Raw genomic sequence first — 12,994 nt, 5'->3', positions numbered from 1 at the left:
GCCCAAGGAGAGGAAATGTAAGCGCTTTTGTTTCTTAGGGATCGCTGAAAGTACCGCCTTTGATTAGCCAGAAACCTTTGTGTTATAATTGTTGACGGATATTTTAGGAAAGAGCAGTTCTCACAATGCTTTATCTTTAAGAGATCGCACAGGTCTTCAGCTCTTAGGCGAAAGGCGACACGCCGGCATATCTTGTGCTAAGCTTTTAAATTTGAGAGATTGAGACTGAACTGCAGCTGGAAAGAGTGTGGCAATATAGAGTTCCAGGGCGCAAATATCTGTCTTTCTGGATTTTAAAGTTGAGGACCAGGATGCAAGGCAATCAATTGCTTAAGAAAGTGGATTCTAGAAGGAATTGGTGCGACCTACTCCATGCTCTATCCCACCAAACTACAAGTAAATTTGAAAGGCAGAGGAATCTTTTCCACCAAACCAGACAACACTCTCGTTTTGTAAAAAGCTCAATAAACAGAAATCCTCTATAACAGCTCCTTTGGTAACTGCCTGTTCTCAGGAGCAACTCGGCAATGTTGAGTAACTTGGGTTATGTTGACTTACTAAACTAATAACTATGCCATATACGTTGTTTGGACAACTTGACACAACGGTGAAGCCAGGTGGTATGGCGTTGACTGAATGTGTAAGAGTACATATGTAAGATGTGGAGCCTCAAACAAATCGTACAAAAACTGCTTTCTACTACTTCAGATATGTGGCAGGACTCTTATACAGTGATGTATGAGGGTGGATTTAGAATGGTTAGCTGGGTCGGTATACTTTGCACTGTGCAGTCTACTTAGTTAAGCTATGGATTATTCTTGTTCATTCAATACCCATGTATTTATGAACCAGGATTTATGTCAGAAGTGCATTATCAAAGAGATTGAACCCTTAACTACACTGTCAGTAGGGGGTCTTTAGTGTGAATGGGAGGAGGGCACCACAGAGTTGTGCATTGTGAAAAAAAGAGCATCAATATGTTTGAGGATGAGGGAGAGTTGCAGGAAGTATTCTTTCTACATGTGGGTGTGGTTGGCTGTTCCGAGAACCAAGACCACCCATTTTGTTACATCACAATTGATGGGATGGAGGTATGGATGATGGCTGATTTGGGAGCACATTACACGTTGGTTGGGGAGGAGTTTCTGGTCAAGTTTCCTGACCAGAAGTTGTGTGCCCCGTACATCTAATTGATGACTTATGGAAACAACCTATAGAGTTGGCGGGCCATTTGGTGGGTTCATTAGAATTTCAGGGAGTTAAGACGCGGTCCAAAATTTACATTGATAAGGATGGTCAAGCTTTTTTAAGGTCACAACAGAGAGTTGATGGCCACAGCAGACCAAGTTGATGATTAGGCTAGATCCAAACCACCCGACCAAGTGTTAGTAGCACAGTCTAGTGTGAGTGTGATAAATGAGGTGAAGCGGGAGTAAGACTTTCAAGGGGTTTTCCCAAAAACTATGTCTATTAAAGGGATTTGCACACAGAATAATAAGGGATGAGGTGTTGCCTAAGGCACCTAAGCTTAGCAGTGTTCCTTTGGTGTTGAGGGAACCTTTGAGGAAGGCATTGCAAAGATTGTCAGGAGGGCATTATCTTAGAGATTGAAGCCTCTGAATGGTTGGTCCCAGTTGTGCTAGCAAAAAAGGGTAACGTGGATTTGAGTTTGTGTGTGGACCTCCACGATCTCAACAAAGGTATCTGAGTTGATTGCCACCCCCTTCCCAAACATTGGTGATATGCTCACTGTCAACTAGGGGGTTACATTTCTCTCCATGTTGGATTTCCCTTCAGCATATCACCAAATCTTGTTGCACGAGGAATCAAGGCCACTTATGTCATTTGTAACTACTGAAGGTGCCTACCGGTTTAGGCACATGCCTTTTAGGCTGGCATCCACAGTAGCTGTGATTCAGAGAGCCATGCACCAGCTGTTCAAGAAAGACAGGAATGTGACATTCTCATAGTAATTAGTGTCAAGTTGCTCATATTGAATTAAGCTAATGGGTTAAGTAAATTGTCTTTTGAAAAGGATTAAAAATACTGCTGCTACGTCGAACTGCTCTCCTGTCTGCTGATTAGGTTTTGCATATTTTACCAATAAAATGAACCACCTAATCAGGATGGATTTAAGAAGTAGTCCACAGACAAAGGTCAAACTCCAAACACTATTCAATAAGGCAACTGCTTTAACATGAATTGTAAATCAGTGTGTAAATGGACAAATGTGGGGGAAAAAAATGTGACCTCTGCATCAAGCCCAACCACACAAGTGGCACATCCGTTTTATTGGCACAAGTGGGGTAACTCTGGGTGCTTGAAATTGTGTGGATCCATGCAGATTCCAGAAGTTTCCATCACATAAATTGTAGGAAAATATGTGATTTCAGACAAGGTTTGATGTTTGCAGGGCTTTGTGGGTAAGAAACCTCATGGAATCTATGCAAGGCTCGCCATCCTGGAATCCTCTGGTTATCTAGTTTTTCAAAAATGTCTGTTTGGTAGGTTCCTGTGGTGGCTACTTAGCACTTCCCCAAATCCCGCTGCCGCCCCTATTGCTGATCTCTCCACCTAGTGCACTGGGGCCTTTTGTGTCAAGGTCTCTTGGCACACCCACACAAGTGAGGTACCATTTTTATTGAGAGACTCGGCGGAATGCTGTGTGGTGCGAAATTTGTGTCTCTCCACAGATTCTATACGTTTTCCTTTTAGAAATGAGGGAAATGTGTGATTTTAGTCAAAGTTTGAGATTTGCAGGGCATTGTGGGTAAGACAATGGTGGGAAATAAATGCAAAGCACACCACCCTGGACACTCCCCCGCTGACTAGTTTTCAGAACTCTCTGGGTCTGGTAGGTTTTTCCAGATGGCAGCATGTGGAACAGATTAATTAATAACCTGCTGGTGCAGGGTCACCACTTCGCCACGGGTTCTTAACAAGTAAGGAGGAATCGACACTGGAGCGAAGTCAAACCATAGGTCATTTATTAAGCATTCATGAATGGGTCTCCATCCGACAAGTACCATCAAGATACCCAGGGAGAGAGCACACTGAACGATGGTTACATGGGTTTTTATAGTAAAGATCACAGACCAGGAACGCCCAGAGGTAAATAGAGCTTTGGGAAGAACACACAAATGAGACAATCGGTAAGAATCAACAACCTTGGTGCCTTGTGTAACTGTCGCGTCCTGAAGCTGCACAACCAAATAGGCTATCTGAGCAAACTTTATCTAAGGCTTTACCATTGTTTAACAAACACACAAAACCCAGTGCAGACATCCGCTGTTCTTTTGTGCTGACTTTGCATGTTTACGCAATTCTACAATGTCTCAACCTAGATTCTTTACCAATGTTGACCCAGGTTCGGTGTCAAGGATAGAGCCAGGCTAAAAACAGGACAGGGGTGAAAATGGATGAAGCACAGCTTAATTAGAAAACGAGAGAATTCAGATTTTACATTTTAACTAGCCTACCAAAGCCGAAAAAGTGCAGCAGTTCACCATTGCATTTGGGACAATATTGGTAGTTAGCCACACTCTCCTGGCCCATTTGTAAAAACAACACCCAAAAGAATCAGTTGTCCTCTCGCTTGCCATTGGGATGGGATGCTTCAGTCCGCCGGGGAGCAGAAACATTGTTCAAGCTATAGAGGTGAGGGTGGGCCTGATGTTAGGATGGACCTGACTCGCCCCATTTATTAAAAAAAAATATGTTCCTGCCATCAGTCAGCTTGTTGCCCCCCAGGGGCAGATGGGTGGCAGACCCCATGTCTGCCCTGGTGGGAGGTGGTGGGGTAAGACTGTTATGTCTCTTTTGTGGTGAGTATGTGGCCAATGCAGAGTGCAACACTGCAGTACTTTGTTTTGCCCCAAAGGCAAAATTCCTGGTGTCAAATGTATATTCTACTACCTAGGGGCATGTGTGGGGCAAGCCTCCTATCTGCCACCGGGAAGGCAGAAAGACACTATTGACCCCACTGAGGCAGGGGTATGGCTCAATTCCAGGGTAGGCTGCCCCATCCTTTTGTTTGTTTTCGTGCCATTTTGAAATCCCTGGTGTCTAGTGGGCTTTCTGCCTCCTGTGGGGGTGGGGAGAGGGCAGATAGTGTGTGAATGCCCTATCCACCCCCAGGAGGGGCAGAAAGTCTATTGGGCCCCGAGTTGGGGGAGGGCACGGGCCCATGCCGTGGGTGAGATATGTTCCTGAGCACTGATTCAGTGAAACTTACTTTAACTTCAATGTAATAATATCATCACACTGTGCACGCTGATCTTCATTACAGTAAATAAAAAACACACAATCAGGCCTCTCAGGAAGCTCTTCTAAAGCAGTCTGAAGTAAAATAAAGAAAAATAAAGGGCTCCCTCTGGTAGCCTTTAAATACCTCCCCAGTGTCCGCCGATGGCTGATACACACTGGGTCTATTGGCCAATACTTGCACTTAAAAGTTTACCACTTGTTCACAGTGAAACGCTGCAAAAAAGTTTAACTCTCAAAAAAAGCCTATGGCCCTCATTGCGAGTGGTCTGTAATCTCGTTTACTCCGCCACCCTGGACCTGCCAGTAATTCTGGCAGCAGGAAAACAGCAGCAATTATGAATTTTGGGGAAAAAATAATTGAGAATTGGACTGTCATGCATATTTCATTATGTTTTACCTGGTGTTCCACCTGGATAATTTACTGCTTTGCTGCTTTAAGCAGGTCAAATGCCTTGGTGAAACAACACGGACATGGGGTGGTCCTGCAAAAACTAAAATTGCTACAGGGCTGCTAACTTTTGTTACTGGACCCATCTGATTTATTGGGTTGCTCATACTGACGTCCTGAAAACCATTTTTTTTAGTTTAGTAGACAGAGTACTTTGTAAAAAAAAATATGATGTATGCCCAGATTTAGACTCCCATTGACTATATAATGCACCTGTAATACGGCAAAAAAGACATTTGCTGAGTTTTTGATGCCAGTTCTGAGGCCAGTTGCGATCCTTCAATTTATGCAATATTCTCATAATAAAGGAAGCCATGAATTTGATGGTAGACAGAAACTATCTTTTAAGTGGTTGAGGTGGGTGGAGCATTATCGTCATATTGTGAGAGTGCCTTGATCCTACTGGAGGTGTTTGAACGCTGTATGTACATAGTTCTGAATGCCAGATGACAAGTTGGAAGGAAGAATAACACTGGGACAGGTTGAACAAACCACATGTGAGTAATGGTTGACCTTGAGAAGGGCTGCGAAATTGATGGTGCTCTTTGAGTCATTGTGTTTGATATCAGTTCAGTTTTAATTCACGTTTATTTGGACCGTAGATCCATAAACAAAACACACAATATTTAAAATTACATCTTAAAAAGTTCATTTCTTTTAAAACAATAAAATAAATCTTTTAAACTCATTTAAACGCCTTTATAACCTAAGTTGCACATAGTCTATTTGCTACAGCTCAATGAAAGTATTCAAAAATACTTTCACTTTTTGCATAAACTTCCCCATAGCAACAGCAATATCTAATGTAGTCATTTCGGTTATCAGTGCGACAGCCTGTGTCCTAGTTTTTATCTCATATAACTTAAATAATGGTTTTAAAAACATGCATCGTAATTCTAAAAGCCTTTGGCAATCTAATAATATATGTAACCGATCACAATGTGTGTGCAAAGTGCAAGTACATCTTCCCATCTTGTCGATCATGGCATTATCATATAATTTGTATAACATGGGTTTACCCCAATTCTTACCCTAAGGACCTCCCTCCGTAATCCATCAATCCTATCAATATAAGGGAAACATTGATTATCTTCCCAAGCAGCAGTCATGAAATGTACTGATGGGTTTATTCCCAAGATACTTTCGATCCTCTGCAATAGATATTTCCTTCCCCAGCGATTTGAGGATCTTTTTGTCAATATTTACCACAGAATCGTTAGGGCCCAGGGTAACCTCCATCCTACGATATAACTTCTTCATGGTTGCCCTGATTTCTTTTGCCCATCTTAACTCGCTTTTCTCTACTTCATTTTTACACCATTGGGATACTTTTATGTTTCCATCGGCCCCTAATCGTTGCCAGAAGCGAAGCAGGGCCATACCAGCTAACATACCCCATGAAGTCAGTCCTAATTCCAATCTTACGGCCTGAACCATTGACGATTGAGGGAGCGTAAATACGTTTTTTAAATTTTTGCCTTCCTCCAGGTCCCAGGTCACCTTCCCACTTAGATATATGAATTCAGCACCATACAGAAATTGTGGAGGTACCATAGCGGAATAAGCTTTTAGCACTGGGCCATCCGACATTTCACCATAGGCTTTGTTCAATATTTTCAGGCCACTGATTGTTGTTGAGGATCTCAATTTTAATGCATCTAAATGGGTATACCACTTCATGCTCTTCTCAAACCATAACCCCAGGTATCTGTATTCGGAAACTGCTTCCACTTTCTCGCTCCCCATCCACCAGGTAAAACCGGATTTCTTTCGGCCAAAAGTCATAGTTTTGGTCTTATCCATATTAATCACCAGTTTTTTCTTCAAACAATAAGCTAAAAGAGTTCAAAAGTTGTATTTGATATGATTCATATGGTACACCAGTGTTTACCAAATTCATCTTTCTCTGCTTATTAAAGGAGGTGGTAGAACAACTGCTATCTCCTTGTTGTTTCCTTAGTAATTGTGTTTATCTTAACAATATTGTTTTCATTCTTAATGTAGAGGTGTTAACTTGAAGATAGCATTATATTTTATAACATTAGTCCTGTTCATAACTAAGCTTGAGTTTATTATCAAATTTAGGGAGCCGATGTTTAATTTATCATTAATTGAAACATTGGTTTCTTCCTAGCTCTTGATCAGTATTTGAATCATTATTTTGTTCGCATCAATTGGCATAAATGTACCTGAAATTAAGCCAAAACTTAACTCTGCACCCTTTAAAAAAAATCTATTTTCTCCTTTTTTCAGGTCCTGGATTTCTTTATTTCTATCTAACAGATCTTGTTTGGTAAGTAATTGAATTAGTTTTTTTAATATATTCACCCTTTTTGCTTAAAGCAGGGCACAATTTACTTTAGAGTGCATGGCTGATTCATACACATGGAGATGGGTTGCTAGCCGTTGAATATGTTGGCTTTTTAGCATTGGAGAGGCGATTTTAGGAAGGGAGTGTATGCTGCCTTTGGATTGTTATTCTACCTTCTTTAAAAGGAAGAGTGGGATCTCTTGTTGTTGGAGTGAAATTTATTCCCATCATATATATAGATATATAGTTTGTGGAGGGTGGAGGCTTCGAGCCTTCTACGTTTTCTGTGTAAGCTGTGGATCAGCATACTACTGGGTTAAAGAATGGCTCTCCTTATCAGTTGTCCTTTTCTTGTCTCCAGGTTAACGTGCCTAATTATCAACCTGTGAAGAATGAAATGAGGTATTAAATGTTAAAGTCCCCTACGTTTCCCAGTCTTTGTATCTAGATAATTGAATTCCTCTGTGAAATAAGTTGCATGTTTGCATTAGTCCTATTCTATTTTACTTTGTAGATTGTGTTCCTTTCATAGAAACCTTTTGGTGGTGTTGCAGTGTTTGGTCCAGTCTTGTTTTCTCGAAACTGCTTCCTTCGAATCTCTTCTGAGAGTCTACAGATTGTGATGTGTAAGCAGGTATCTCACAAAACATCCAGTTTAAGGGCTAGCAAGCAGTCACAAAGACAATAGGTCTGGGTTTATTGTGCTAAACCATCCAGCATTAGCATATTAGAGCAAGACACGTGGGATAGAACCATCAGTACTGGACAGAGAGGGCTGCATTTGCAAAGTGTCTCTCATGCAGTTTAATGCACGTGTTCGAGGTTAGGTGCAGGAATAGACTCAAACAGCCACTTCAGTTAGGTGAGGGATGTACACTCCACTGTGTTAAGCGAAGATATGATTGACAAAAACTGAAGTCAATGACTGAAACAGGCCTGTCGAATAAAGCCAATGATTGAAAGGGGTGGACTGAAAGCTCGATCTGTTTGTAAGTAATAGGTCCGACAGCTGCACAGGTAAAACCCAGACCTTAAACTAAATCTCTATTCAGTAAACATGTACTAAATAAGCTTCTTTCATCGCTGAAGCACTGTTAATTATTTGTTTTTATATAGTGCTTCCTATCGGAATTCTACAGTTTCTAGATGTTGTAATTAAAGGATGTTCCTATTGCTCAGTTTGCCAGCCCTAATACAGATGTAAGGCCGAGTCTGCCATGCCAGGTTTCAAACTTGAGACCTTCAGCACACCGCAGTGAGCGTTCAGTGGCCCATCCAGCCGTCCACCCTGATACTAATAAAAAGTAATGAGAGCAGTGCTTGAAATGGAAATCTAGAAGTGCAGGTACTCCTTGTCCCAGATAACATGTTTGCTGCTGAGAAGTGTCAGTATTCTCTTATTAAAAGCATGGTTTATAGAATACACATGCCTAAATATAAGTAGTGTTATGTTTTGGAATTGTGTACTGTTTTTTTTTACACGTCGTCGAATACTCAGTGAAGGATAGTATTCTTGCTTGCATAATTTACATTTCTGGTTATTTTTTAGGGCTCACGCCTGCGTTGCAGTGCGCATCACTGCTCGCGCAGCGAGAGCCCTTTTGTATGGGGTTCTGAAAGCTGCTCACACTCTCGTGCGTGTGAGCAGCTTTCCGCGGCTGCCATTGGCTTTCGCGTGCCTTTTTAAAAAATAAAAAAAAATCCAGCGCGCAGTTGGGCAAAGGCGGGTGCATGTCCCGCCTTTGCTCCGCCCATTCCCGTCGGTGTCCAGCACGCACAGCAGCGCGCGTTCGCTTCGCTGCCACGCTCCCTAGCCCCCGCTCCTCTGTGGTGTGTGCGCACCACTGTTTTTCTGCTGACCTGGCTTCTCCCCCTTCCTCCTCCACCAGTACAGATGTTTGTCATTATGGCTTAACCCTGGGATGCCTTGAAAACCTCCACAGTGGTGAATCTGGTGTTCCGCCTTTTCTCTGCCTCCTCACCCACCCCTGTGGGGTGAGCAGGCAGAGAAAGAAGTGAGAAGCCCCCCAACTTGTATGTGTGTGAGTGAAAAAGAGGGTGTCTGTGATGTAGTGCTGAATACTATTATTGCGGAGTTCTTTTCCTAAATATTTTCTCCCCTTCCTTCTGGGTTTTCATTCTGCTGTAAAACCCCCTGAGATGTTCCCACACATTAGATAAGTGGCTGTTACTACATGTGGAAAAAAGCAGTCTTTTTCTTTTATCGATTTAACTTCAATCTGATGTTATTGAGTGAATGCCTCGATTTACACGCATTGCCAAGTGAAAGCCAAGCCTGCTGGCTTTGTCAATGCCTCTCTATAGTTAGAACGGTGCTGTGCTTCTCACTGTTGGCCTCAAACAAGTCGAGTCCGTTCATACCTAGGAGATGTTCAAAGCCACTGTATTTTAAGACCGTCATGCTGTTGACTGTGACCGCAATTATTTGGCTGTTTTCATAATTCTAACAAAAGTAACCTAATGCAGATAAACAGACTATGTAGGTGTGTGGCACAATTCAGAGGTTGTTTCATACGCACTACGGCTTGCTCCGTGCACACATGACGCTTAGGAAGTACTCCATCCGAGCCTGGCACACACTGGTCTGTCAACAAGACACCTGAACAAGAGCACTTGAGGATACGTCCAGCGCCTCCCACGCAAAGGCGGAACCGATGACAAGCGGAACAATGGCGCGCGCCCAGGGGGGTGTTTCAAGAGCGGCTGAGTGCCGGCCTTGATCTACGCGATTAATCTTCTTAGTCAAGTCATGGACAAACATGGCGCTGCAGTTTGAGAACAAATACTCCACTGTACGATGATTGTTGTAAAGAATAGGGAATCTTTGTCAGGTTATAGAAGACTGCAGTGATAAAAACTTTAATATCTGCGTCGGCTCAACATCCAGTGATTCTGGGCAAATCACTTAATCTCCCTGCCTACCAAAGCAATGAATGTGTGTGTCCTTGTGTAAAGGAACTGGTGCTCATTTAATGTGGTCCAATACCTTCGGGTCGCGCTATATAAAACAGAAAAAAAAAGTAAGCAATCTAACCGAGAAGGCGACCAGAAAACACCACCAACTAACCAAGGAGAATGCGACCAGACCACAACACCAGTAAAACATCATCAAAAGCTGAAGAGGGTCTGACCTGCGGCGAAGGCACCGGAACCATCATATTGCTCAAAGCGCTAGAATATGCACTATGCGAATGACATTAACATACCACAGGAAATGAAAACAGCTAAGGGCTCCTCACTGGACTTTAACTTCCAAAATTTAAAAATGCGTGTATTGAAATTCACGATGTATAAAACAGTATACATGTTTTTGTAAACCTATGTTTTTGTAAACCTATGTTTTTAAAAACTTGTAAAGAATATGAAAAAGTAAAATGAATGCTTGAAATTCGATCAGAAGAAAGCTTCCATGTTAAGTAATTAAGAACCATATGTAATGTGTGGTACGTGTGGAAAACGCTCTAAATATTTGAAGCATACTGAAGTAGAACATTTTCTTTATGAGCAGGACGGTCCGCTAAAAGTGCACGCAGTGCACCATTGCCGGCTTCTTGCAAGTCTTTAATTTATGGCGGCGCAGGGAATCTGTCCTCCTGAGGATACGAAGGGGTCAGTCACTGGTGAAAGAGACAGGTCAATTACTTTTGAGAAGACCGGTTTTAAGAAAAGAATGTGATGACATTTGAGAAGGTTTAACTGAGACAGGGCTTTAAGTGGGATGAAAAAACTTGGGGGGGTCTCTCAAAGGTGCGTGGCCAATGTAATTAAGGGCGTGGCTTAAAAACACCTAAAAATCTGTGATTAGCATAGTGTGCCGTCCGACTTGTATTTTGCTGTTTCTAGCATTGCATCCAGATATATGATACAAGTAGTAACATCATACCTATAACAAGTGAGAACTTTTGGCTTTGTCAATCATTGTTAGTTGCATACGATAAATAGGCGGTAACTATGGCTTGTATATTAATATTGAAAAAGCTTCCACTTAAAGCCCTTGTGACAGACACTACGACAATGTTGCTGCTCCTGAGTTTCAAAAAGAGAAGGGAAATCCAGAAAGAAAATGATTCTCTTTAAAGGATTTCCCTTCCCCTACAGCTCTCACCTGGCATGACGTCATGCCGTAACTTCTCCACTGCTGAGAAGTGAGCAGTGTGAGCACGCGCACATTGATGTGCTTGCTGTCTCGAAACGGGTCTCTTATCAGGCTCAGTTTTGTGCCCAGGCACTTTTTTCCAGACTGCAGTGACAGCAGACTGCTGTCACTGCAGTCCGGGAAAAAAACAGACCACCTGTGCCACAGCACAAAACAAAGCCTGATAGAGACCCGTTTCGAGGCCTCCTTTAAACAAGCATTTGCAATGCAATAGGTCTCGCATTATTAAAGTTTAAGCTATTGGTGTTGCATTATTTAGCAATGCCAATAGCTCAAACTTTAATAATGCGAGACCTATTGCATTGCAAAAGCTCATCTTAACTTGTTCAGAGCGTGATATTTCCACATTCTACATACAAATTCAAATATCAGTTGTTCACCAACATTATATTTGAAGTAAACCTGCTATCTTCCCCATTATTCACGAAATTATGCAGTCATAACCTTTAATTACAGATTTGCAAGAGAGAAAAACCAATGTCAATTTGTTGACTACTTTGAGAAAATGTGCGTAGATACACAACAGCTTGATAACAATAAGCAGAGGGTTTCAGAACTATGATGAAAGGATGTGCAATATCATTCCATGCCGGTTCAGAAAAATCAGCACGGGTTTAAAAAAAATAAGGTGGAGCACAGGAATAAACAAAGCAAAAGAAAATGAAGCATCCAGGCCTGGTATTTCCTCCTACCGTCGTATCAAAATGGCAAGAGAAGGAAGACTTATGTGGCGAACGGGCAAGTACAAGGCGTTCCAATACTGAAACAAACCATCTTCCTGTGTTATAGTGATGTGTCCCTGAAAACAACACTGTACGATTACCAGCTGTGACCCCAGTGATTAATTACTGCTTGTAAATAGTTCCCAGCGTAATCTGTATTACAACTCCTCATAACTATTGGTGGTCCATTTCAAACTGCTTTTAAAATTAACTACACACTGAAAAGAGAAAGGGTGTTCATATTTCATTTAATATAATTTTTCACACATTAAATAATTCCCGAAGGCAACATCAGAAAAGTCATATGAACATAAGGAAAAGGCACATTGCCCATGACGACGACGGGTACTGCCTACTATGTTCCTGCCTCCTGAATCCTTCTGATGTTTATTTTTGGAAAACTCAATAAAAACAATTTAGAAAGAAAAAAAAGGGAAAAGGCATGTAGATTGCCATTCAAGATGTATCCCAAGTAGGATAAAATATGTGACAGTCAAGAAGAATTGTAATTCACCTAGATCGATTACAAGCTGTTTGCTTCTAAGCGAAGACTTAAATTTCTAGTTTCGATAATCATTCTGTTATACTGTGGTGTAATATGTTAGAAGGCCCGGGCCCATCTTTTTAGCAGCATAAAAGCTTAGAGGGGAGAAAATTCATAATGCAGCCAATCAATTTACAAAGAATCCTTTTGGACACATAATAACCACAGAAAACCTTGTAAAGTTAAATTGATTTATTACAATGCCAAAAATAACTGAACATAAAGACACCTCAAGATGGGAGTATAGAAATACTTCGGAATTAGCAAAAAGCCAAATCTGTGTATCCAGTTGAGATGATGTGACCTAAACGATACAATTAATTCAAGAAGCAGAATGCAGAGGAGCAAAAGGCATGAGTCCAAATCTTCCTGCATCGAAGGTTGATAAATGAAGAGCATTAATTTATCCCTACTCTAACACGACATCCCTACTTAAGCATTTTCAGGAAGGAAGATAAACGGTGTCAGCATGTGGAGCCTTCCTAAGAAGTCTCTTCATAGTCAGTGAGTCATGTAGCATAAAGCT

General features: G+C 41.6%; 1 protein-coding gene across 12 annotated transcripts in view; it reads left to right on the top strand.

The window, feature by feature from the left end:
• AKAP13 (A-kinase anchoring protein 13) overlaps positions 1-12,994 on the top strand; it is a 1,236,163-nt gene that overhangs the window by 96,974 nt on the left and 1,126,195 nt on the right. For all 12 annotated transcript variants that reach the window (XM_085644487.1, XM_085644486.1, XM_085644483.1 and 9 more), the window contains exon 2: positions 6,968-7,007. The gene's annotated coding sequence lies outside the window, so the exon portion shown is untranslated. The remainder of the gene's footprint in view (positions 1-6,967; positions 7,008-12,994) is intronic.

This window comes from Triturus cristatus, chromosome 3_1 (assembly GCF_964204655.1).
Source record: "Triturus cristatus chromosome 3_1, aTriCri1.1, whole genome shotgun sequence".
Taxonomy (NCBI): domain Eukaryota; kingdom Metazoa; phylum Chordata; class Amphibia; order Caudata; family Salamandridae; genus Triturus; species Triturus cristatus.
Note: the sequence above shows the minus strand (reverse complement) of the source record. Positions and strands in the feature narration are given on the sequence as shown.